The sequence below is a fragment of the Ciconia boyciana genome, chromosome 8 (genome assembly GCF_034638445.1).
Source record: "Ciconia boyciana chromosome 8, ASM3463844v1, whole genome shotgun sequence".
NCBI classification, from domain to species: Eukaryota; Metazoa; Chordata; class Aves; order Ciconiiformes; family Ciconiidae; genus Ciconia; species Ciconia boyciana.
In genome coordinates this window covers 43,851,180-43,873,437 of record NC_132941.1, presented here as the reverse complement: position 1 = coordinate 43,873,437, position 22,258 = coordinate 43,851,180, and the positions used below count along the sequence as shown (strand labels likewise).

The 22,258-nt window shown below is 40.3% G+C and overlaps 1 protein-coding gene across 7 annotated transcripts in view; it reads right to left on the bottom strand.

Annotated features, from left to right (window-relative positions):
* The window catches only part of SORBS1 (sorbin and SH3 domain containing 1), a 176,438-nt gene that overhangs the window by 110,342 nt on the left and 43,838 nt on the right, over window positions 1–22,258 (bottom strand). For 3 of the 7 annotated variants that reach the window (XM_072869676.1, XM_072869673.1, XM_072869685.1), the window contains exon 2: window positions 21,006–21,064. The gene's annotated coding sequence lies outside the window, so the exon portion shown is untranslated. Of the gene's footprint in view, window positions 1–7,405; window positions 7,566–21,005; window positions 21,065–22,258 lie in introns of those variants that run through there. The other 4 variants (XM_072869671.1, XM_072869675.1, XM_072869684.1 and 1 more) reach the window with 2 other exon arrangements.

Genomic DNA, 22,258 nt, shown 5'->3' with positions numbered 1-22,258 from the left:
TGCATCCCAGAAACAGTCAATATTATTAGCTGTATTTAATAATCTGTTCTGGCAGATCCTGTTTATTCCAATGTTGACGGAGACAAAAATACACCACCAAGAGAAGGAAATATAGATTAAGTCCATGAAAGATTTATGTATGTTATTGATTGTGTAAATCCAGAGACAGCACTAAGGAATAGAAATAGAATGAGGTGTTTCCTGAAGTAACATTTTAGACCATGATCATTTTTGCACCATACTCATTTATTTAAAGAGACAGCAAAAGCCCTATGCCTCAAGATAACCCCCTACTTCCATAGAATAACCATGTTGCATTCTTTATTTAGGATCTGATTTTGCAATTTCACACACAAACAGCCTTTTCATGAGCAAGTCCACTGACAGCAAGGCAGGCGCTCACATAGGCAGGGATTTCTCTTGCAAGCAAGGGTTTGCAGGCATCTGTTAGTATGTGTTTGTATGGCAATCTGTGTTCCTATTAAATTGACACTTACTATTGCAGTCTCTTAATTTAGCTAACAACCATCTCAGCTCATGTAAAAAGAACACCCTTAAAATATATTTTTATTTTTACTTCTGTTAGCACTTTAATACAAATTGAGCGATGTTATCCTGAGCTACAGGGTGCGGTATTAATTTGAGCTCTAGAATGTCAACAGGAGAAAAGGCAGTTCATTGCAGTAACAAAACTCTCCATTATCAGTCTGCAAAATACACGTGGCATTTAGAAGACAGTGATCCTCATATCCCTGTGAACTTTCACAAGGATCTGTTACAAAATGCCATGAGCAACTGGTAGATTGTTGTAGTGTTGGGACAGAAAGAAATTGGCTCCCATCAACAGTCCTGTGACCTACAGCATGGTTAACACGGGACCAAACACCCTCCCACAACTATGTATATCAGAAGTCCACACCACACTTGGGGCTCAAATTCATGATCAATACATTGGAGTTTTTTAATAAAACTAATTACTTGGATTTGGGGATGTTTCTCAGAGAGATATAAAACACCATACAAATTTTTCACTGATCAGCAGACAAATTAGTTCAAGTTAATGACGCAAGTTGACACATAGTGCTGGACATCTTCAAATGGCTGTGCAAACATTAAATTAGCTTTGTTGCATTTGTATGAGGTAGGTACATGTTATTAGGCTTATAGTAACAATGGGGAAATGAAGCAGCACAAAATGAAATTTTTAAAAAGCTGCTCTGTTTGTTTAATTTTGCTTCCACGGAAGTTCATGGAAAAATCGCCAGGGCCAGATTTGCATTTGCATGAGGTCCCTTTATACCCCTCTGGCAGGGCGAAAAGCCTAGTTTTAAAGATCCTGACCTTGCCAGGCAGTGTAATGAAGCCTTAGTGGAAATAAGAATTAGACCTCCATCAGCTTGAATGGGAATGGATTTACACAAGCGCTGTGTGCTTTTGAAAATCCTACCCACAATAGCCGGATGATTTGACACATATGACATAACAGGCTTGTGACAGAGACAGTATGACAATTAGTTTGTCTGACATTAGCGAGCACTAGACCAAATCAGCCCCTCTGAATACGTTTCTCGCTTGGGAGAGGGCTCAGTCACACAGAAAACTTTATTTTAGAGGATATTTTACAAATAGAAATGGGTGCAAAACATTTGATCTGATAGTTCTGCTGATCATCCATTATTAACCTGCTGAAAAGCAAGTGCTGTCTGTGCTAAGCTACTTTAAGGGGAGAACAAGATAGATCTGCAATGGGTGTCCACTGTTAAACCAAGGTGATATTAACCAAGTTATTTCATTAACATGTGTGTCAAAGATGGACAAAGGCAGAAAGGCTGAAGGAATCTTGTAGAAATATGACCCCAGAAAAGGATCCTGGCTAAGGAGATGGGCCTGGATGGAGGCTAGCTACCCTTGCTGGATGCAAACACGCTGCATTCACTGTATATGGATACTTATTTCCACTAGCTTCCAGCATGATTCAGTCTGAGAGATGCCCTGGGTGTGAATATACATGTATGACTTAGGACTGAAATGCTGTTTCAAGAAAACCACCCAAGTTTGTTTAAAACTATTGGTTCAGTAAGTTGTTCCCTCCATCCTCCCCCTCCACCCCCAACCAGCGGTTACACTTTATCCATGTATGGAAGAGATTTCAGAGGTCTGAGTCATTAAAACCTACAGAGAATAAAAGAACTTGGCAAATATGAAAGCAAAGCATTTTAAATGGCTCTGAGACAGCCTGCTCTCCCTTGCTACTGAAAATGTGACAGATGAATTGCCATTTATGTGTAGGAGCTGACAATTTGAGGTTTTGGACAAGTCTACAAACTTAATCACAGGCAGTGTGCCCCAAAAATGGTTCAAATACAAGTTATCATGTCAAAAACTGTGGGAAACCTTTTGATCTTTAAAAAAAAAAAAAAAAAGAAAAGAAACCAACATTTAAAGCAGTAGTCTTGTGTGTTATCTGCAGGCAAAGTTCCTGCCAAATATTCTCGTCCCTGCCAAAAACTATGGTATTTTTGGATAGTTTCTTATTTACGACCCTTCAGTGTGCATGAAACAGTGATGTTTTGCCATTTTTAGGAGTGGCTGATCACATGAGAAGCTCTAACACAATGTAAAGTTACAATCTCCTCTTACAGCACGTGACTTACTGGGGAGACCAGTACAGCAGTCTTCCTCTTCCCTATAAGAAACGGACATTTCAGGAAAAAAAAAAACAAAAACAAACAAACAAACAAAACCCAACAGAAACCAAACCACGCCACGACTTTGAGGAAAGATCCAGGATACAGGAAATGTTGTGTGGAAGCTTACACAATGATAAGACATTACCTGTAAGCATGTGGGATTTACCAGGGACAATATCCTGCTCCTGTTAATACTGTAAGATGCAAATAGAATTAATGGATATGTTTTTTCTCCCCCTCCGTATTTTTAGAAGATGTTTATCCACACACCTACCAGATTTGCCTTTATGAAAAACAGATTTTTCTGATGACACTCAACTTTCAAGCTTTTTAGGATGTTCCCATTCAGAGTGTTGGTAAGTAATCACAATTCAGTGTAAGTTTCCTCTCTGAAGATCATTCAGCAGGACTCAGATTCTCAAAGAGCTCATTGAGGAACTGGGATTTAGGAAATGTGAGCTTTATTCCCAGCCTTCTGCCATCACTGCAGTACAGAGCAGTGTCTCGTTTTCTCAATTAAAAAAACAGAAATAAACCTAACAGTCTCCTTTTTAAGCACTTAAAAAAAAAATTGATCAATACTCTATAAAAGTTTTACACTTTCATCACCATGTTAAGTACTCAGTCCATTCATTCCAAAACAACCAGATTTTGACATTTTTTTGCTGTATGCTCCTGGAATATTCCAGCTAACATTTACACCAATTCAAACACAGCAGAATTTCTCAAGAGCAGAGACTTCACTTACTCCTGTGTCAATCCAGAATAACAGATTTCAAACACAGTTACTCCAAGTCTCAGTTCTATTGCTGTAAATCCAAGTTATAGTCCTCATCATGGAATCTGATCCATGCCAGTACTCGCAGCCACACAGATCCCCAACTGAAAGAGTGCCTTCGTCTGCCCAATCACAAAAAAATTTGGGATGAATAATGCAAAGAATGAGAGGTCCAAAGTGATTCCAAGTGCCATTTGATTTCTGATGCCATCATTAATGATTACTTTACTTCTCTAAATCCCACCTTCCCTCTTACCCCAGCCATTCCCTGATCCACAACATGAATCAATTGAGAAGAATGAGAATACTGAGTACAGTGAAAGAAAAATCCACCTATACCTTTTAATTACTTCGTGGATAACATGATATGCATACTATCCACAAGAAAGTATATCATCACAGATAATTAGTACTCTATTCTTCATAAAATACATTCATTTCATATAATCTTTAAAGAATCCCTCACACATCATGCAGAAAATCATATATTTAAACAATACTCCCTACAAATCTTTTCACATTTTACCTAGTCTCTCTTACTCATTAATGAGGACCCAGCTTTGCTGTTTACCCATTTTTCTTCAACTTTTTTTTTTACTCCAACATCAGAATCAGCATAGTTGAAAATTATTTTGTCACACAGAAGATATCAGCACACTGAGTGAGGTTGAAGACTCTGAAGAGGTATCTGAGAGCGAGCTGCAAAACAGGTTAGCATAGATTTGAGTGCCAAAAGCTTCTCATAACCTGGCAAAATGATGATAGGTACACAAAAAAGAAATAGGCTTCAGAGTTTATTCTCTCTGAAAAATTAAGTGGGTCTTAAGAGTCTTGGGAGCTCAGAACATACAACTGTGGGAATTCAGAAACTAATCAAGTCAGGGGGTGGATGGGATTTCTTGTATGACAGGACACCCCTGAGTTATGCGTTCTTGGCCCTGGACAATCTACCACATACAGAGCCAGCAGACTTTAATGGAATCTAAAAATAATTTAGAAAGTTACATTAAAACATATTCATGTGCTAAACATTACTGCAGCTTGCCTAGTAGGGGACATCAACACATAAATCTCTGTTTCCCTCCATTCAGATATTACCAGAACTTACATTCAAAAATAAGAGACAAAGCTCTCACTTCTGTGGATTAATTGGAGTGAAGTGAAGTAAAACAGACATGCTCTATGTGGTAGATGTGACTCCTAATAAAGCTTTCAGCAGATCTGTAATTCAGCATATGTCTTCTGTATGGATGCATACAGATGATGTAGTTACCTGAAATAATCTGTTTTCATATTTCAGTATTTTTGTTACAGCATTATCTAAAGGTCCAGTCAAATCCTAGCCCTAATGTGCTAGGTGTGTATAAGACTATAGTCCTTATCAGACTATTTCACAGCCAATACAGACAAATGAAGCATTATTACATTCACAGGTGGGGAAACTTAATGCAGACAGATCAAATAACATGCTAGAGATCACACAGAGTGTGTGCCGCGGAGTTAGGTATTAAAACTTATTCCTCTCAGTGAGTGCCAGTTCACTGCAAAAGCACATTTTCATCTGCCACAGGGCAGCCTGGACAAGGCTGCTCTGCCCACTTATGCCTGTGTCTAGTTACTTCTCTCCCTCTTTTTGGCCATGGACTATTGTTGTGCAAGGAAGTAAACTATCATGTGATGGCCACATAGAGAGGGTATTTTGTATAAGGGGAGACCATTCAGTCACCTCAGAGGAGCCTTACAAGAGAAGTCTCTCCTGTAGAACAGGCAGGAAGCTCTCTACGAGGTGCTTTAAAAGCTATTAACCATGCTCTGGGTTCTGGCTCTTCCTCTAAATGACTGCCTCTATTGAACTGTTTGCCTCAGGAAGTTGTGGAATAACAAACATTGTAATTTAAACTTCAAGGAAATAATCTGGAAAAGCTTAACAGGAAACTGAGGCATGGTGTTCAGTAGTGTTTGGTCCCCTGAGCTCAGACCATTAACAGCCATCTCCAGTCACTGATGGGAGAACTGGGAAGGAACGCATGGGTGCTTAAGAAGGCCCTGCAGAGTGGTGCTACTCTTCACTTGGGAGCAGCAGCAGGTAGCCCTTTATCTGCAACAATATGTAATATAGCTCCAGCCTTTCAGAATGACCATAAGTTACTAAGCAAGAAGATGAATACCTAAAAGAAACATTGAAGTTGAAGTCCATCATGAGAAAGAGACAGCATTACTATCTTCAGCTGTCACCCAAATCTACCTAAATCAAAAAGTGTTTTGTAAATGATCCTGGAGTTACTGTAACTTTTATCTGCTTAATTTAAGCCTGGTTTTCCCAACCAGAACAGACAGGCTCATAGTCTGGAGCTATGTCAGAATGAAACCCACATTAGCTGCAGTTTTAATTTGTCAAACCAAAGCCTATAGAAGAACTCTGGTACTGTGGGAATTCAGTACCAGAATTCCCATAGTTCTATAGAACAACTCTGGTACCCAAGCCTATAGAAGAACTCTGGTACCCAAGAGCAGTTGCTGGGCTGCTCTACACAACACAGGCTACCTGTGGTCATAGGAACGCCCAGAGTAGCCATATCCTGTTCTGGGGAAGCACAGGCTATTTGCTGCCATGCAAATCTCAGGTGAGGTGAATATTGCAAGGACAGATGCAGATGATTACTGGAGTAGAATAAAATTGGAAAATGAGAGTGAAGATCCAGCCCAGATATCAACCACAATGCTTGTCAAAGTCCAAGCGTCTGCATACTCACAGAGACTGGAACTTTTAAAATGAAAGGAATTCTCCCATATTTATACCAGCATAACCAAGAAAGACCTAACCCTAGGTCTCATTTAAAATATTTTAACTGTGCTACGAAATATTGAGTCAAATCATCAAGTTTGAGTTTGGCCCTAAATGGTTCCAGCTGCAGCAGAGAAATCTAGAATGAAACCCAAACTTTAAGTTTCTAAGGCTTAATGTCAGCCTTGATTTTCTGTTAAATTAAGACAATAATATCAGCCCCAAATTAATTAAGTTATTAAGAAGGCTTGGAGTTGAGCCCATCTTACTCCCAGTTTTAGTAAAAAATTTCTCAACTTGAATTTGCAGTTAGACATATGGCATCCCTTTTACTCTTGTTTCAGGATGTTCATTTGGGGAAATTTAACAGGCAAGAGATGCCTATCTAAGAATGGAATCAATCAGGAATGTAGTTACAACAGAAAGAATTTCAGCAGACCATAAAAGAGAAAGAGAGGAAAAAAGAAAACCCTGCCCCAAGAATAGTCCAGCAAAATGCAACTGTAGTGAGTTTGGGCTGCTTCCCAGTATTCCGGAGGGAATTCTGCTATTTGCTGAGTTTAGTGAATGCAACCTAGTGCCGAAGGAAAACCAGAAAAAAAAAAAAAACAAAAAAAAAGCCGCTGCTTTCACCATTTTCTCAGTTCTGCTTTGTATGAGAAAGCATACAAAAGACAGAGAAATTATTGCATTACTGTGAAAGCAGACAGAAACTTGCAAAGCAGATGTTCTCAGCACACATAAGAGGGACTGATTAGACATTGAATAAACTATACAACCAGGATTTTAAAAAAGTCACTTAGCAGGCAGAGATAAATCAAGAAATAGGGGACTCAAAAAGTAGTTTGGAAACAACATCTGTAGTGATAAGTAAGTCTCATTTTGTTACACAGTAAAAGGGAATCAATACTTTCCACTACATATCATACACAACACTATTTGAGTTACTTTCCTCCAAGAATCTCAGTATGCAACTTTAGGGAATTCATAAATAATTCAGAAGAGATATAAACAGTTAACAGGAAATGTAAAGTGAGGTAATTCAAACAGAATCTACCTCCAAAACCAACAGATACTCCACAAGTTATTTATAGCAGAAAATTTAGAAGAGATTGGAAATGTCTCAAATCTTCCAAGGTTTTAAATACTTACTTCTTGCAGCCAAAATCACATCAGTTGAAGATCCAGGAAAAATTTTAAAAAGCTTGCATTAAGGAGCTTAACCAGCTGAGAACATGATGTAGCTGTTCCTTTGGACTGTCCAGCCATAGGCATTTACTCATTCAACAGAAGCACAGAGCGTGATACTGTAGTGCAGCTTTTTACATAGGGATGCCAAGGAGGGGGGAGGGAGGGGAAAGCCCTTCCCTAAAGGTATTAGTTCAGCCCACTCATTAAAATACAGAGTGGCAACAGCCGTAGAAAGGAATAGGATGTGCAGGCAGCTTTTTATTAAGTTTCTTAAGTGTAAAATGGCTTTGTTCTGGAATCTCAGTAAGAAAACAATTTTTCTCCTGAATTTATTTATTCTGTGTTGCTCTTAAAGAAGAATGAAACTGCCTCTAACTCAGCTCAGAAATAAGTATAACATAGTGGATAGTCAGCTCTCCGTTTTCAAAATCATTATATCTCACTAGGGGAAAACAGATCCCGAAAAGATCCTCCCTCTCCTCCCTGCAATGACTAGTATGAGTACCTGCGTGCTTTATAACGCTTCAATCTACATGTAACGTAATACTCAATTTATCTCAAATGATTGCCGACCAAGAAGTCCCAAGCAAACAACAAATACTAGCTCACAAATAGCAACATTTAGATGATAGCATGCCTCTTTTAGATTATCACCTCAAGGTTAAAACTAGATAAGGAGCAGAGGAGGGTGGTAAGAACAATGAAAGCTCAACTGTTTCTTGACATGGAGACACTGAACAAATGAGGATTCTTCAGTCTGAGAAAGTGTCAGCAGCAGGGAGATGAGAGAGCTCTTTAAATCTTGAAGGGCACCAAAAATGCTAATCTGGGAATGGCGGCTCATTCCTTCTGGGAACACAAGAACTGAAAAAAATCTTTAGGCAGAAGTTTCATAACAAACAAAAGGAAGTACTTTTTCACATCATACATAATTGGATTGCAGAGCTCATTGCCCCAGGATCTTGTGGAGGTCCACTGTGTAAGCAAGCTCAAAAAATGAAATTCAGAAAAATGAAAGAATGATCTTAAGCTAAAACTCTTAGCTTGGAAATCTATTAACTACAAGTTACTAGAAGGTGCAGACATCTCAGGTGAAGTAGCAATTTGCATTTGCCCTCTACCTTAACCTTTCCCGTAGACCTGTGACACTAGCCACTGCCAGAGCAGCAGACTGCATTAGAAGGATCTTTGCAGCACAACTGTGCCCGTTCTTATACTCCCATTTACCTAATTTTCACAACATTCCTTAATGAGAAATTGTCTGTATTATTAGGTCCTTTACACAGATGAGGAATTAACTATGTACCTTAAGGCCCAAACCATCGCAGCTCTTTGGAAATTTTGACTAGTAACCACAATTCAACAGTTAGGTACTACCCTTAAAAGTCATCCTCAAGTAACTTCGTAATTCTCAAGGACAGCACATGAGGTAGTCTGCCTTTCACGTTCCTGCACTTGTGACTCTTCCCTGTTCACTCCAGTATAACTACTCCAGTATAACTACTTTCATGAGCAAAATTATTCACCAACAGGAGATTTTCCATAACAGATTTCAGCAGCTATTACTCCTATTTTCTGCTCTCTCTCTCTCTCTTTGCCTACAGTCACAAAAACTAATGCATTCTGACAGTGAAATCCTATTGTAGCAAAGCTATTTTAAATACATACATGTCTTTTATATATTGTCAAATAGCATTTTTCAATGTAAGGCAAGCAGACAATCACTGGGTAATGGCTGTTCTTATAGCAGCAACTAGCAAATAGTTTGTGCAATCAAAGTTGTGGATTTGGTTTTTTTTCCAATAAGAGACATACTTTAAAAATACCCTTGTAGTGGCCAAGCATTCACTGTGTGGCAAAAGGCGTAATTGCCCGCTGGCCCTGCTGGTTCAACAGCTGGTCTTAATTAATATTGAGAAACAAGATACTTTTATGCAAAATAAGCTAATTGACTTGAGATCCTTTTCATATCGGGTCTGAGAAAAGCAGCCACAAACTCTGCTTCCCTTCTCTGCTCCTAATTTTAAACAGGGGCTTCATAGCTGTTTGTCTTTCTTTGTGTGTTTAATGTTTCCTGGAGGCCAGCAAAGGCATGCAAAATATTTTAGTTCAGGGCCTCTATATGGTTGTAATAGGAAATAGATGTCTCCCCTAAAGAGATGGGTTAGTAGAGAAATAGAGATTATCTGAATGACAGCAGAGTTTTAAGTGTTTATTTCAAAGGGAAGGAAAGGACAGATAAATATTTACTGCTTTCCATCCGCATCGTAGAATACAGATGCTGCCTATTTTGGTTACTTCTTGTCTAAGTAATCCAGGTTAAGGTCTGGTACTGTTTTCTTTGTCAGAATTTTTCTTCATATTAAAAAGGAAGTTCTGATGCCATCTTTGCCAGATAGTTCCTTTAAGCTGCAGAAGAGCCTCACAAAGAGAAAGCTGGTTTCTAAATCCTGGGCTGGTCAAGATTCCATGCTTGTACAAGAAGTGTGGTCACCAGAAACTAGCAAATCACAGACTTTTTGGTCTACCTGAGAAAATGCATGTTTCCTGTGCAAGGCTTCACACCTACATTGAAACAGCCTTTGGGAAAATTCCCAGTGTTTCAGTGCTAACAGGTTGAGAAATGGTGAAAAGATAGATGTAAACAAGGCTTTGCTTCTTACTGCTGTCCCCTCTCTCACTTCATCCAACCTAAAGAGTACATACCATCCCCTCCCCAGCGGGGCAGGGGATGATAGAACAAGAACAGATGTTCTCTTTCCTCCTGCACAGGCCCTAATCAGTAATCTTCAGGTCCTAATCTTTGACCCATTCATGGCAGCAAACTGTAATCCTGAGTCTCCTTCACCACTGTTTCCTGAGAGGTCCATTCCTTCTCTCTTTCACTTTACTATGTACCTACTGCTAGAGAACCAGCAGAATTAAAAATAACTTTGGGACAATTTGCCCTTCCTAGATGCAGTCTTACCTGTCCTTCTTCAAGGCTTGACTAGAACTGATGAGATCTCTCTTCCTCACCTCTTCTTTCCCTCTTTTAATTAAATGTTGCATGGTAAATCAAGAGGAATCAAGGGCGGCTTAGAGGAAATCTCATTATCGTCACTTACTTGCAACTACACCTCTTATGTCAGAAGACATTAAGGAATTTAGTGATGAAGTAACTCATGTAGGTGCAACTGGTGGAATGCTGGTTATCAAAACAACAGCCAAGGTACCATCAGATACTCTGTTCGGTAGATTAATGAGAGCGCAATACATTGATGGGACATGTTCTGGGATGCTTCAGTGTCCACAGGCATTCCTCTTTGTACAGCAACTCCATTAAAATCTCCTAAAATAAGCAGACCTGTGACAACTCAACAACTGGATAGGAAGTCCCTTAGGTGTTACAGAGGGAGATGGTGGTTCAATAAATGATATTTTCCTCTGAACAAGTGCCTTAGCACAAAGCCTTCAAACACAAGTGTTTTTACAGATGAGGAAAGTCACTATAGTGGTCTGAAGGTGCAACCAGATAGCCTTCAGCATGCCCAGTTGATGAGAGTTACACCTGCATTATGAGCTGAAACAGAGTAACAATTTATTGCAGCAACTGCAATCCAACAAGATTTTCTGTGCAGTTCCTCAGAGTTTTCATCTTGTCTCTTTTTTTTTTTTAAGTAATAAATCAGGTTTGGGATATCAGTGAGTTTCTCCCAATTCTGTTTCCTCCTTACCCTCTTTCCCATTGGATGGAGCAAAGAGATGAAAAGGAAAGGAGAGTAAAGGTATTTTGGTTAGGGAAGGAGAAACAGAATGGATGGGAGAACAATTTTTCAAGGAAAATAAGGGATTTCAAAGCTAAAAAGTGAAAAACTTCTTGCCCCGTTCTGAAAACATAATGCAGTTAATCCTGCCATTTAAACTTAAGATATTCTTTTGCCATTTTTTTTTTTTCCCCCTCTCCAGTTTTTATCAGCAATTGTTTCTTTCTGGAAACATTCATAATTATTTCAAATTAAATATTGAGTTGCAATATAAATGGACTGGATGGCTAAATGTATCAATACAACGACTTTTTGGCTGTTGTTTCTGGAATGGCATGCACTGTATTACTAGTGATGCTATTATCTTTGGAAAAGTCCCAGTGATTTTATTAATACCCAGATTATTAACTTTGGCTTTAGACCATTGTTTCTATGACATAATCAGGGGGTTCATGGGATATTTTAATATCCATCCTGAGCACAGAAGGCTCAAATTTATCAGGATCCATTCAAAAAATGCACATGCTTTATAGAACCAAACTGAGATTGACCTAACTCAGAAATCTGGCAGGGTGACGCAACATGATCAAGCATCAGAGATGCTCAGCAGAACCTTGACAGTCTCAATCTGTTCTTGGGATTGTGAAGCCTCTCCCTTTCAGATAACTTCCCCACCCTGAAAGCACTCTGCGTTGGGAATGGCTTTCCTCAACAGGGAAGTGAAACTTTCTTTCAATGTGGTTCATGGAAAGTTTTGTTGGTTTTATTTCTCCAGCCCATCTAGGCTGGAAGAAAATGTTAGTCCAACCAAAACCCAGTATAATAACTCTGCTCATTTGTGGACAGTTCTTTTCAACTTGCAAGGAAGCAATCCCACAATTGCAATTTCTTGTGGCTCATTATGGGAATGGTGGCGTAGCACAACCACAGAAAGAGTTGTACTGGAATGGTTTGAGCATAGTTATTGTAGAGCACTTTGAGATGCCTTCATCCAAAAAGAGGTTTTATGAAAATAGGGATTAGATCAATTCTAGGGCAATTGTGGTCTCTAAGTATGGGAAAGAGTTCCCATAAATTCAAAGGGTAATAGAAACAATTGGATACATAGGATGAATTTTTTTCCAATTTGTCTTTAGTGGTACATCATGGGATACAGAAATTGAGCCATGGAGTATAAACAGTACAACCCCCAGGCATAATAACTGAATTTATTTCTGATCCAAAGTCTGCTATCAGTAACATGAATTCTATTATTGCTTTCAATGGGCTTTGGATGAGTCTCCCATGAGCAATGTGAAAAAGATAGGAACTCAGACAACTAGAGAAACAAGGACAGTGTAATTTCAGCAATGCAAGGGAAAAAAAACTTACTTTCCAGAAAAAAAGACCTGGGAGATGCCACAGTTGATCAGATCACTGATTTACTTAATCCAAAAGCCTTTATCAGTACCAGAAGCCTCAGGGTGACATACAAGAAACCAAGCAGCAATTCTGGGAAAGCTGCAGCTGGGCATCTCTCCTATTTGAGAAGACACGTAGCAGCTTCCCTAGGTCAGTGAGGCACCATTTTGTCTTTGCTGGGTGAATTTTTAGCTCGATCAGTTCCCGATTTACCTGTCCCACCAACACTAGAGCTAACACAAGGTAAGGGTGAAGTTGGAGTAGGGGTAGAGTGGGGAATATTATTTCAGTGGCAGCCAGGACTTGGATCAGTTTACACCAGTCATGAAACCACAGCTCCATAGAAGAACTTAAAGTGAAATCTTTTACAGTTCAGTGCAACAAAGTAAAAGCCAAGAGAACAAGTCAGGTTCAGGTAAACCAGATACTTAGGAACAAGTATGATCGTCTGTACTTCCAGAGCAATGCACCTGGCACCTCTGAAGACCTAGAACCAAACATCTGAATGCACTCTTAAGTGCTCTGCTCTAGGTCACCTAAAGAACCTGTAGCACAGTAAAAAGTAAAGTCTGGAAGCCCTAACCTAGCACCTTCCCTCTTTGGCTGGCTTAATGTTCTCCAGATAGCTCATTTCCCTCCTGATTACAGTGTGATATGTCCCCTCCATGAAGGACACACCATTTCTGATATGATTCTGCATGTTTACCACCTACCCTGCTTTCAGCACAAGTCCAAAGCACCCTGTTCCTTTCCCTGAGCTGGGTCTAGGTTAAAGGCAGTATACTATTCACAGACACTTCAAATTTTCACTTTCAGCCTAGACTAGAGAGGTGTCTCAGACAAAATGTTACAGTCTGGGTCTTTGCTCTGCCTCTTTCTTGGATTTGGCTGAAGCCTTATCACTAGCTCGGCCTCCTCTTCCCTCCTGTTTCTCACTGCAGCCCTGGTGGTCCCCTGCATGCAGCACAGCTGCTTCTCTTTCCCTCTTGCTGAAGCTTATTTCTAAAATGTCTCCTTGGAGCAGATGTCCCCCATGTGTTTCACCCTTTATTTTCTCCCCCCACACACTTGTTCCAAAGCAAGTAACAATTTATCTCCTTGATCTTTCAGATCCACTCCTAAAATAGTGCAAGCATCCCTTAATCAACCTGCCCAGCTTGGTTCTGGGGGCAGACAAAAACCAGCAGTCTCTGCCTTTTCCCCTATCATAATACATGGGGAGGAGAAAAAAAGAAGGTTTAACCTTGGCACAGGCTTTGGTTCCCATTTCACCTTCAGACTATCAACTTTGGCTTTGGCATTTTTTGTTTTTCTTCCAGGGATGAAATTTTATTTCTTGGAAATATTTTGTGAAGCAGGATTAATATCTGCATCATGTGCCACTTTCCCTTCTACCTCATCCCCCTGTTTTCTAGCTGCCACTAAAGTCTCACTTACAGATACAAATCTTAAGTTTATAGATACTTCACAGGTCCCATCCCCCTTCTCTGTGACATTTCCCTCCCTCCAGCTGTCTTTCCTTGGCACCAGTGCCTGCAGTGGCACTAGACTTTTATACAAATTACCTTTGCTCTGCTTCATGTTTCCAAAATTGGTTTCAATATCACGCCAATTCAAGCCAGTTTCACAAGCTTATGTTAACTGTAGATCAAACCTAAAAGGAACACACTCCAGCTGGACTGGTACTGTAACCCCAATTTTAGGGCACTACAACTTCTGCTCACTTGTATGTAGAGATAGGTTTTGTGGGGAGAGGGATGGGTGCAGCACTTTCATCCCCTCCCATGCAATATTATGTTTCTCTGAGCAGGACTACTCACTTTAGGCCAAGTCCTGAATGCTGTCATTGGTCTACAAAGGGAGCACGTAACCACACTCCATAGGCTGGTCTGCCAGCCCTGCCCCAAGCAGACGGTGAGCATCAGACAATGAAGTGCTAGCAGCTGCCAATAGATCAGATCAGCAGAAGAACCCAAGCACCAAGAAACCTGAAACTAGAAACTAAAGTCATGCAGATTTTGTCCAAACCAGGATCAAAGCCCTCTGGATGGAGGCTTACACAGAAACAGTCCACAAAAGTACTTGTCGACAGGGACTTCATTCTTTAAAGTCCCCACCCTGATCTCAGTCCCAAGCAGGGAGTACCCAGTAGCTGTGCTGTTTCTCTGCATCCCACAGCCATGGCAGTTGTCTTGCTGCAGAACTGCTCACAAATGGACTTGAGCTGGCAGAGTCGGCAGGCAGGACAGAGGGCATGACCAGCCCCCTCACTTCACTGGCAACTGTGTTGGAGAACAAAAGCTGGTGACAGGACATCCCTTTCCTGACAGCATTACTCCTGAATTTGCTGTCTCTGTGCAAGCAGCACTCCAGTGTGTGATTTCCCACATTCTGTGAGTGCTCCAATAAAAATTGCTGCATTCAGCCAAATGTTTAGCAACTCCTCTGATATCTGTATATTAAAAATGAGCGTGGGGGTGAGGGAAAGCAAAGAGAAGTGTAATGGTCTGAGAACGTTAAGTGCAGTGCTGGGCAAAGAAAAATTTTCCTTTTGAAATGCCACATGCAGATTTGTTGCAGGGACAAAATGGGCATGTAGGCACTGAAAAGCCTTAGACAAAGACCTTCATTTCATTTCCAGCCTTACCCAGAGTCTCTCTCCAGGACCTGAGCTGAGTCACTTCATCTTCCGGTGTTTCAAAAACATGTATCAAGGTTGTATACTCAGAGTGGCAATTGTCTTTCACTATACTTGCACTGTGCCCAGATCTCAGATGAAATCTCAAGGCACCACAAACAAAATCGGCAGAAACCAACATAATTTTGTAGCACTACCATGAAATTATTTTTACGAACTACTAAGAACTTGCACTCACTAGTTTTAACAGGCTAAAAGCCTCTCAGCAATATGGACAAGATTGAATGTGTCTGAATAATGTCAATACTGCTGTTGAGCTCTGCTGTTCCCAGTACTGCCAACAGACAGCAAGGAGGAAAAGCAGCAACTGATGCTGCTGGAAGGTGCCACTCCTTTCTCAACACCAACTACCTCTCTGTTTCATGTACTCTTTCTATCACACAGTTTTGGTTTTCCAGACGAGAGAAGACCTGGCTTTTTTTTTTCTTCTTTTTTTTTTTTTAAAGAGCAATCTAGTGCCTTAGACAGCTTTGCTTAGGGCCAGCCCTAGATAATGATATTATTTCTCTCCTCTTATACAGTCCACTAGACCTACAGATTTACTGAGATTCCATTTGGCTGGAGGCTCATTATGCAGTGTTTCCTGCAGCTCCCCATACAGGACAGATTCCAGGCAACAGATAAAAACATCTGTACCACCCTTTGTTTTTTTAATTCCTTGATATTGCTGTAAAAAAAAGAAAGGGGAAAATTGCAAGAAGCCTCAAGAATCCAGTATTAATGTAGAGAAAAGAAATCCAGTTCTGGAAGCACCAAATCAATAAAAGAAGCTTCTCAGGTGGAGCACGGGGGGGGGGGGGAAGTGCAGAGCTCTAAACCAATAGGTAATGAAGGAACACTTGCATTTTGGTCAGGGCAGACCAAAGAAACTATACGTACTGCTTTTCAAGACAGAGACTTTCACAAATTTTATTCCATTCTGCTGGTATGCAGAGAATGTTGGTAGAAAGCCACCCAAAGTGTCCTATCCTCAAAATGTGCAAGATGCTTTCAATCAGATCTGGAGACTGAAGCCATCTCTGCTTGAATGTTAAAAAGTGGCAAGAGAGAACTCTCCTATCCATTCCTGCCCATTTCATGTTCAAGCTTATCTCATAGCTAACAACTTCTTTTCCATTCTTTACTACCTCCTAAACTTGTTATATTGCTTCAATTCCTATTTTCACTCTTTTTACACCTTCTGATTTGTTAGTTCCTAGACCTGCAAATCCCATTCTCCAGTCACTGTCTTCTCAGAAATCACTTTTCCTTCAAACATTTCTCACCATTCCTCCTACAAGCAGCTCTGCTGTATGTCATAATCTAGGCATGATTTAGACTGGAGGCTTTACAGTGCAAAGAACAGGTCTTATTTATGTTTATGAATCCTTGTCTAACTTTATGCTGCTGTATAAATGTTTAATAGGTAATAATGCATTTGCTGGAACAAGCTGTGCACCAATACCCAGTGAGACTGTTTGGATACAATCCTTGCTGACTGTCAGAAGCTTCTGGAATTAAAAAAAATGCAGCTGTTTGGTGACACTGCAGTTTCAAAGCTAAAGGATGCAACAGTTGAAGTGGTCTAACAAAACATCGTAGCACTGGAAATGGCCCTATCTACTCTTTCCATGTTTGAATCAGGATAGAGTTTGGGAGCTCAGCACTACGGACGTGAGGCTATGCTCAGCTACAACCACTCTGCCTTTGTTATCTCCCTCCAGACCCCCACGTTAACGTAATTTTAAGCAAATACTTCAAATCTCTGCTTTCTCTTTAATATTGTCTGAAGAGACAGGAGTGGTCCTGTACATTTTTCACACCACTCTTGGCATGATTTTTCTCTGGGTTTGACTGTATCATGTCCTGTGTTAGAATTAATTGTGAAAGAGAAACCCCAGTGGCAGACTGGATGCATAGTTTTTATTTCAGCGACCAAAAAGGAGCTGGGTGATTCATCACTGACACCACACAAGCAGTGAATGCTCAAACAAACAGGGAATGTATGATGTCTTGGTCTTGGGGCCAAGGAATAAAATATGGTGATGCTAATGGAGCAAACCCAATGGGGCAGCAGGAGTGTCAGGCCTTCATGTCATCTAGCCTCAGGTTAGTGCCCATGGAGACAAACCAACCACATCAGAAATTTCTACAACTTGTGCAAACAGAAATCTTTGGGGTTTGTTCTCTCTCTGTCAGGTTGCTCCTAATGGTGAAGCTGGTGATGACAAGTCTTACCCCATAATCTCAACAATCTGCACTGTTGACATGAAATCCAGGGATATAAAGAATCACTGTTGTGGCATGCTCATAGGGGCTCCGAGACAAGGAGTGCTGGATGGCGCACATCCAGCCATCTACCTCCAAAAACTGCATCCTAGGGTCAGGATCTCTTTCCTATTCATTTTAATACAGTTTCGTTAACAGCACTCTTGATATTTTAGCCTTGAAAGAGATTTGACTAAGTGATGAATTGGGAAAGTTTTCACAATTGTCAGTGTGCATTAAAAAGAAAAGGAGCTATATCCGATGGAAGCAAGTCTAAAATTACACAAAAGACAACTCTACTAGGAAAAGTTCCTGTAACAGTGAAATCTATTGGACTTTATACAGTTTCTTCAGTGGCATAAAAAATACTCCACCACTTCAGTCACTTAAAAGTAGATTGGACCAAGCAGTACAAAAATCTGTTGCAGGGAACACAGCTATATCAGCACGGCAGTAAGACAGATGAACTAATAACCCTCTTTTCTCTCATTTTTCAGGATCACGCATGATGAGATTTCAGTACTAGTCAAAATGTATTTACCTGCAGCCAACACAATTTTCAGAGTGTGGATTTGGTGTAAATGAGTATCTCTCTGGGAGGAAAGGTGTGCACCATTTATCAAGTGAGAAGTATTACAGTTCCGAAGGGGGGAGGGGGGGGGGGGGCGGGGCAGGGAAGGGCAAAGCTACTTAGTGGAACAAGTTAGGGACAAAGACTTTCAGAAAGACCAGAAAAGAAACACTTTAGAAAATCTGCCCTCATACGACTGGAAGCTGAACCCTTTACAGAAATTCCCACTCAGTTGCAAGTGTTCAGCTCTTGAGGAAAAAAAAAACCACCAAAAGCTGGCCACAGCTCTCTACCTATTGTAACTGGTGTCAAGAACACTTCCCTGAAGATATAATAATTTTCATGAACTTTTCAGCTCATCAAATACCAGAGCTCACATGTGAGAGGATTTTCACATGAAAGCCGTGTTCCACAAGGCCAAACTACTTAGTAGAGTCAAACTAAAATGGGGAGGTGACCTTTAAACAGGCTAAGTTAAAACCACACTCTTATTCTACCTGATCAGAGGCCAGCAAAAAAACCACACAAACACTTTTAAACAGAAGAATGTAAACGTCTTGGTGAAGTCCTCATTGTTTGAGCAACATTATTTTCAAATTAAAACAACTGTTGTATTACCAGCTGGACAAGTGGTACAATGCCTTCATGCTTAACGCAAACTAATTTGAAGCAAACAGGAGAAGATGGGGATCCATTCATTGTTTTATTTTGCCTCTAAAGAACAAGGTTTCAAGTACCCAAACATCAAAAGAATAGTTAACTGAGCAACCAATCTTACATGACCAACTCAGAGCTCACAGCTTGTAGGAACTGCAAACCTGTTGCTGAGAGTATGCCCCCCCACATGCACTGGTTTTCTCAAAGAATCCAGACCTTATTCAAAAAAATGTATTTCTGTAGAAACCATAAAACTTCTTTCATAGCCATTCTGCTTTGTCTCTAGTTCCTTTAAAATGTAACAAGCTCTGACTTAGATATAATTAGAATAATTTGCATTCATTCTAGTACTGAACAGATTTATGATACCTTGTATATTCACAGAAGAGTCACATCTTCAAAAGGTTTCAAGGATGAACTGCTGAGCCTCGGGGACTAAAAAGCCCTTTAAGATTGGGGTCAAGCTAGGCATTTAGATTCAAAAATAATAAATAAATCCGTTTGGAGACAAAGGCCTATTGTATACCACTCTTCCAGGAAAACCCATGGGCGGCTGAGAATTACTTGGGAAAACTCTGCATAAAATAATTCTGAATCATTCTCAGTTCTTTCTTCCACACTGAAAAGAGGGGTCTATGGAGGCAGAAAAGCATTGGTGAGTTCACACAGGGTCAGGGAATATCTGGCTTTCCAAATGCAGAGCTAGAAAATGTTCATGGTTCTTGGGACACTGAAAGAGAGAACCAGCACCTTCCCTGCCCATGGCTCATTGAGAACCTGGGGCACCATTCACTCCAACTACAAGGAGGGGGTATGCGTGTTTAGAAGGTACAGTGGGGAGTACAAATTGTAGTAGTCAAAGCTGAAGTGGTGTGATGGTTCAAAGGAATTAGTTCCCGCACTCTGCTCAAAAGGAAGAAAAAACAAGAAACAAACAAACAAACGAAATCAGTCCCACTGTTTCTCATAATACATTGCTATCTCTGCTACCAGGCAGACACTGTCAAGCTGACATGTAGAGTTCATTAGAAAGCACAGACCTTTTACTCAGGAATTTTGCAGTGTACTATAGAATTATATAGAAATTCATCACTAGGCTACGTAGGACAAGGGGTAATGGTTTTAAACTAAAAGTGGGTAGATTTAGACTAGATATAAGGAAGAAATACTTTATGATGAGGGTGGTGAAACACTGGAACAGGTTGCCCAGACGGGTGGTAGATGCCCCATCCCTGGAGACATTCAAGGTCAGGTTGGACGGGGCTCTGAGCAACCTGATCTAGTTGAAGATGTCCCTGCTCATTGCAGCGGGGGTTGGACTAGATGACCTTTAAAGCCCCCTTCCAACCCCAACTATTCTATGATTCTGTAGTTCTTTGCATTAGTTCAGACAAACCATAGAAATATCATACTATATTATGGGCTTTTACAGACATGTTTATAGAAAAACACCATTCTTTATTCTTAACTCTGCAATCATATGCTAACAATCATTGCCACAAAAGCTATTTCAGTTCTTCCAAGTTATACAACAAACTAGACGGCAGGGACAGCTTTGAACATTTGAACATCAGGTTCTTATTTACTATGTTATCCTATTTTTAGGTCAAAATTTTACAAATCTGCTCAAAGTCAGGCACGTCAGGCAACATCAGGCAATTCTTCTGGTAAAACTGCTTCAGGTACCAAGCTGCTGAGGAGGAGCAGTACAACCCTGATTCAGTGCTTCATTAGAAAACAAGACCTTCTCACAGACAGCTAGGAGGACTCACAGACTCAGCAAGGGAAGGACACAGTGCTTCCATTTTGCCACGTTATTTGCCCAGGAGTGATAACTGAATTAGGGTATAACCTTGGGGAATCATATTAACTAACAGACACTGGCCATGATTTTGAAGTCAGTGTAGACCTGCTAGTAAATAGCTCTGTTCTTGTTCTGGAGCCTCTGAAACCAAGTGTTTATCCATTACCAGGCAGCCCAACCTTGAACATCACTTGGAACAGTCAGTACAAGCAGGATGGCCACTGTTGTACGCATTAACCTGAATTCTCAGGCTTAGTTCTGATTCAACGCAACTTTCTGGGGAAGAGCTTTGTATTATGTTTAAAATATTTCATTAAAAAAATCAAGGAAGTAGTCATCTTCTGCCAATAGCTTTGGCAGAAACTTACTTTTCTGAAAGTTTCCTTACTACATTTGAGATGAATACTGTGGAAAGTAACAGTGCATAAAGTACATACCTTTGGCAGAGCTTGGAGAAAGAGAAGCCACAGCTCTACAGGTATGTTCTGGACTCCTCCTGGAAAAGAAAAAAAAAGTAAGTGCTATAGGATACAATAATCTAATGCAGCTGTTAGAAAAATGAACTATAAAATGTTCTCTCAGTCTAAAATAAAAGAAACCACCACCCTAGGGTCTGCTAGAAAAATTTGACAATTATTTCTAGCCTATCTACTTCAACTAGTATTGTTATTTTTTAAAGCTGAGAGTCACCATGTGTCCATGAATCAGCTTTTAGGAGGCAATAGCCTCCATGTCTATATGAAACCCAAGGCAACATCATCTGTGTTTATTATTCTATAAAGAGAAACAGTGCCAAACTTCCTGCAACACCCACTTTAGCCTCTGAAATCCAGAGAGCTGAATGTGCTGCTGTTAGCATTTGGAGACAGGAATATGTTTTGATCTAATACATCAGACACAAGCTCACTTGGTGACAAAGAAGGTACTGGATTCCATAACAGGTTAAAATAGAGCCAAATATGGAAACACCATATACAACTTATACAGAATAACTTCTACTCATCATCTTTGAAATTTTTCAAGAGTGTTCTCAACATTCTAAAAATACCATGCAAGTTGGTAAATACTTAAATTCTTCTAGTTTGTCACAGAAATGGCAGCTTGATTGATGTATACAAATGTTCTAGCGCTACTCTTACTATTTTGTGTTTAATACAAAGTTATGATGAGTCAGGACTAGGACAAAAGTTCTCATGTACAGAGAAGTCTGCTTTACAACTGTGGCCATCACTATTTAGTCAGGTGTCTTCCTACTTGCCAAGAACACAGCCTGTGGATACCTATATGTAGGGATACAGTGGGTGTGCCACAGAGCCAGTTCCCTCCTGTGGGCATTATTCTGCTGCTTCTCCATCTTGCAGTCTCTCAGGGAAGTGCCTCCTCCTGCCCGAAGAAGTTGCCCTTTGCCTGTCTCTTCCTGCAGGTCTCCCTAAGAATCAATTGAGAGCAGAGCTGAGAAAGACAGATCTGCAAAAGCTACTCAGAGTATTTCAATGAGATCTAAACCCTGTAGAAGATCTGGTTTCAGGATCTCTGCTTAAGGTTAAATCTAGGATTCTCTCACCTCATTAAGGCCATATAGTGGGAACTCACCTGCCAACCTCCCCACCTGCAACAGGCACTTCTCTACATGTTTTCAAGAGCAGGTGATAGCAGCTGGGAAATTCATTCTCTGCTGCTGCCACCAAGG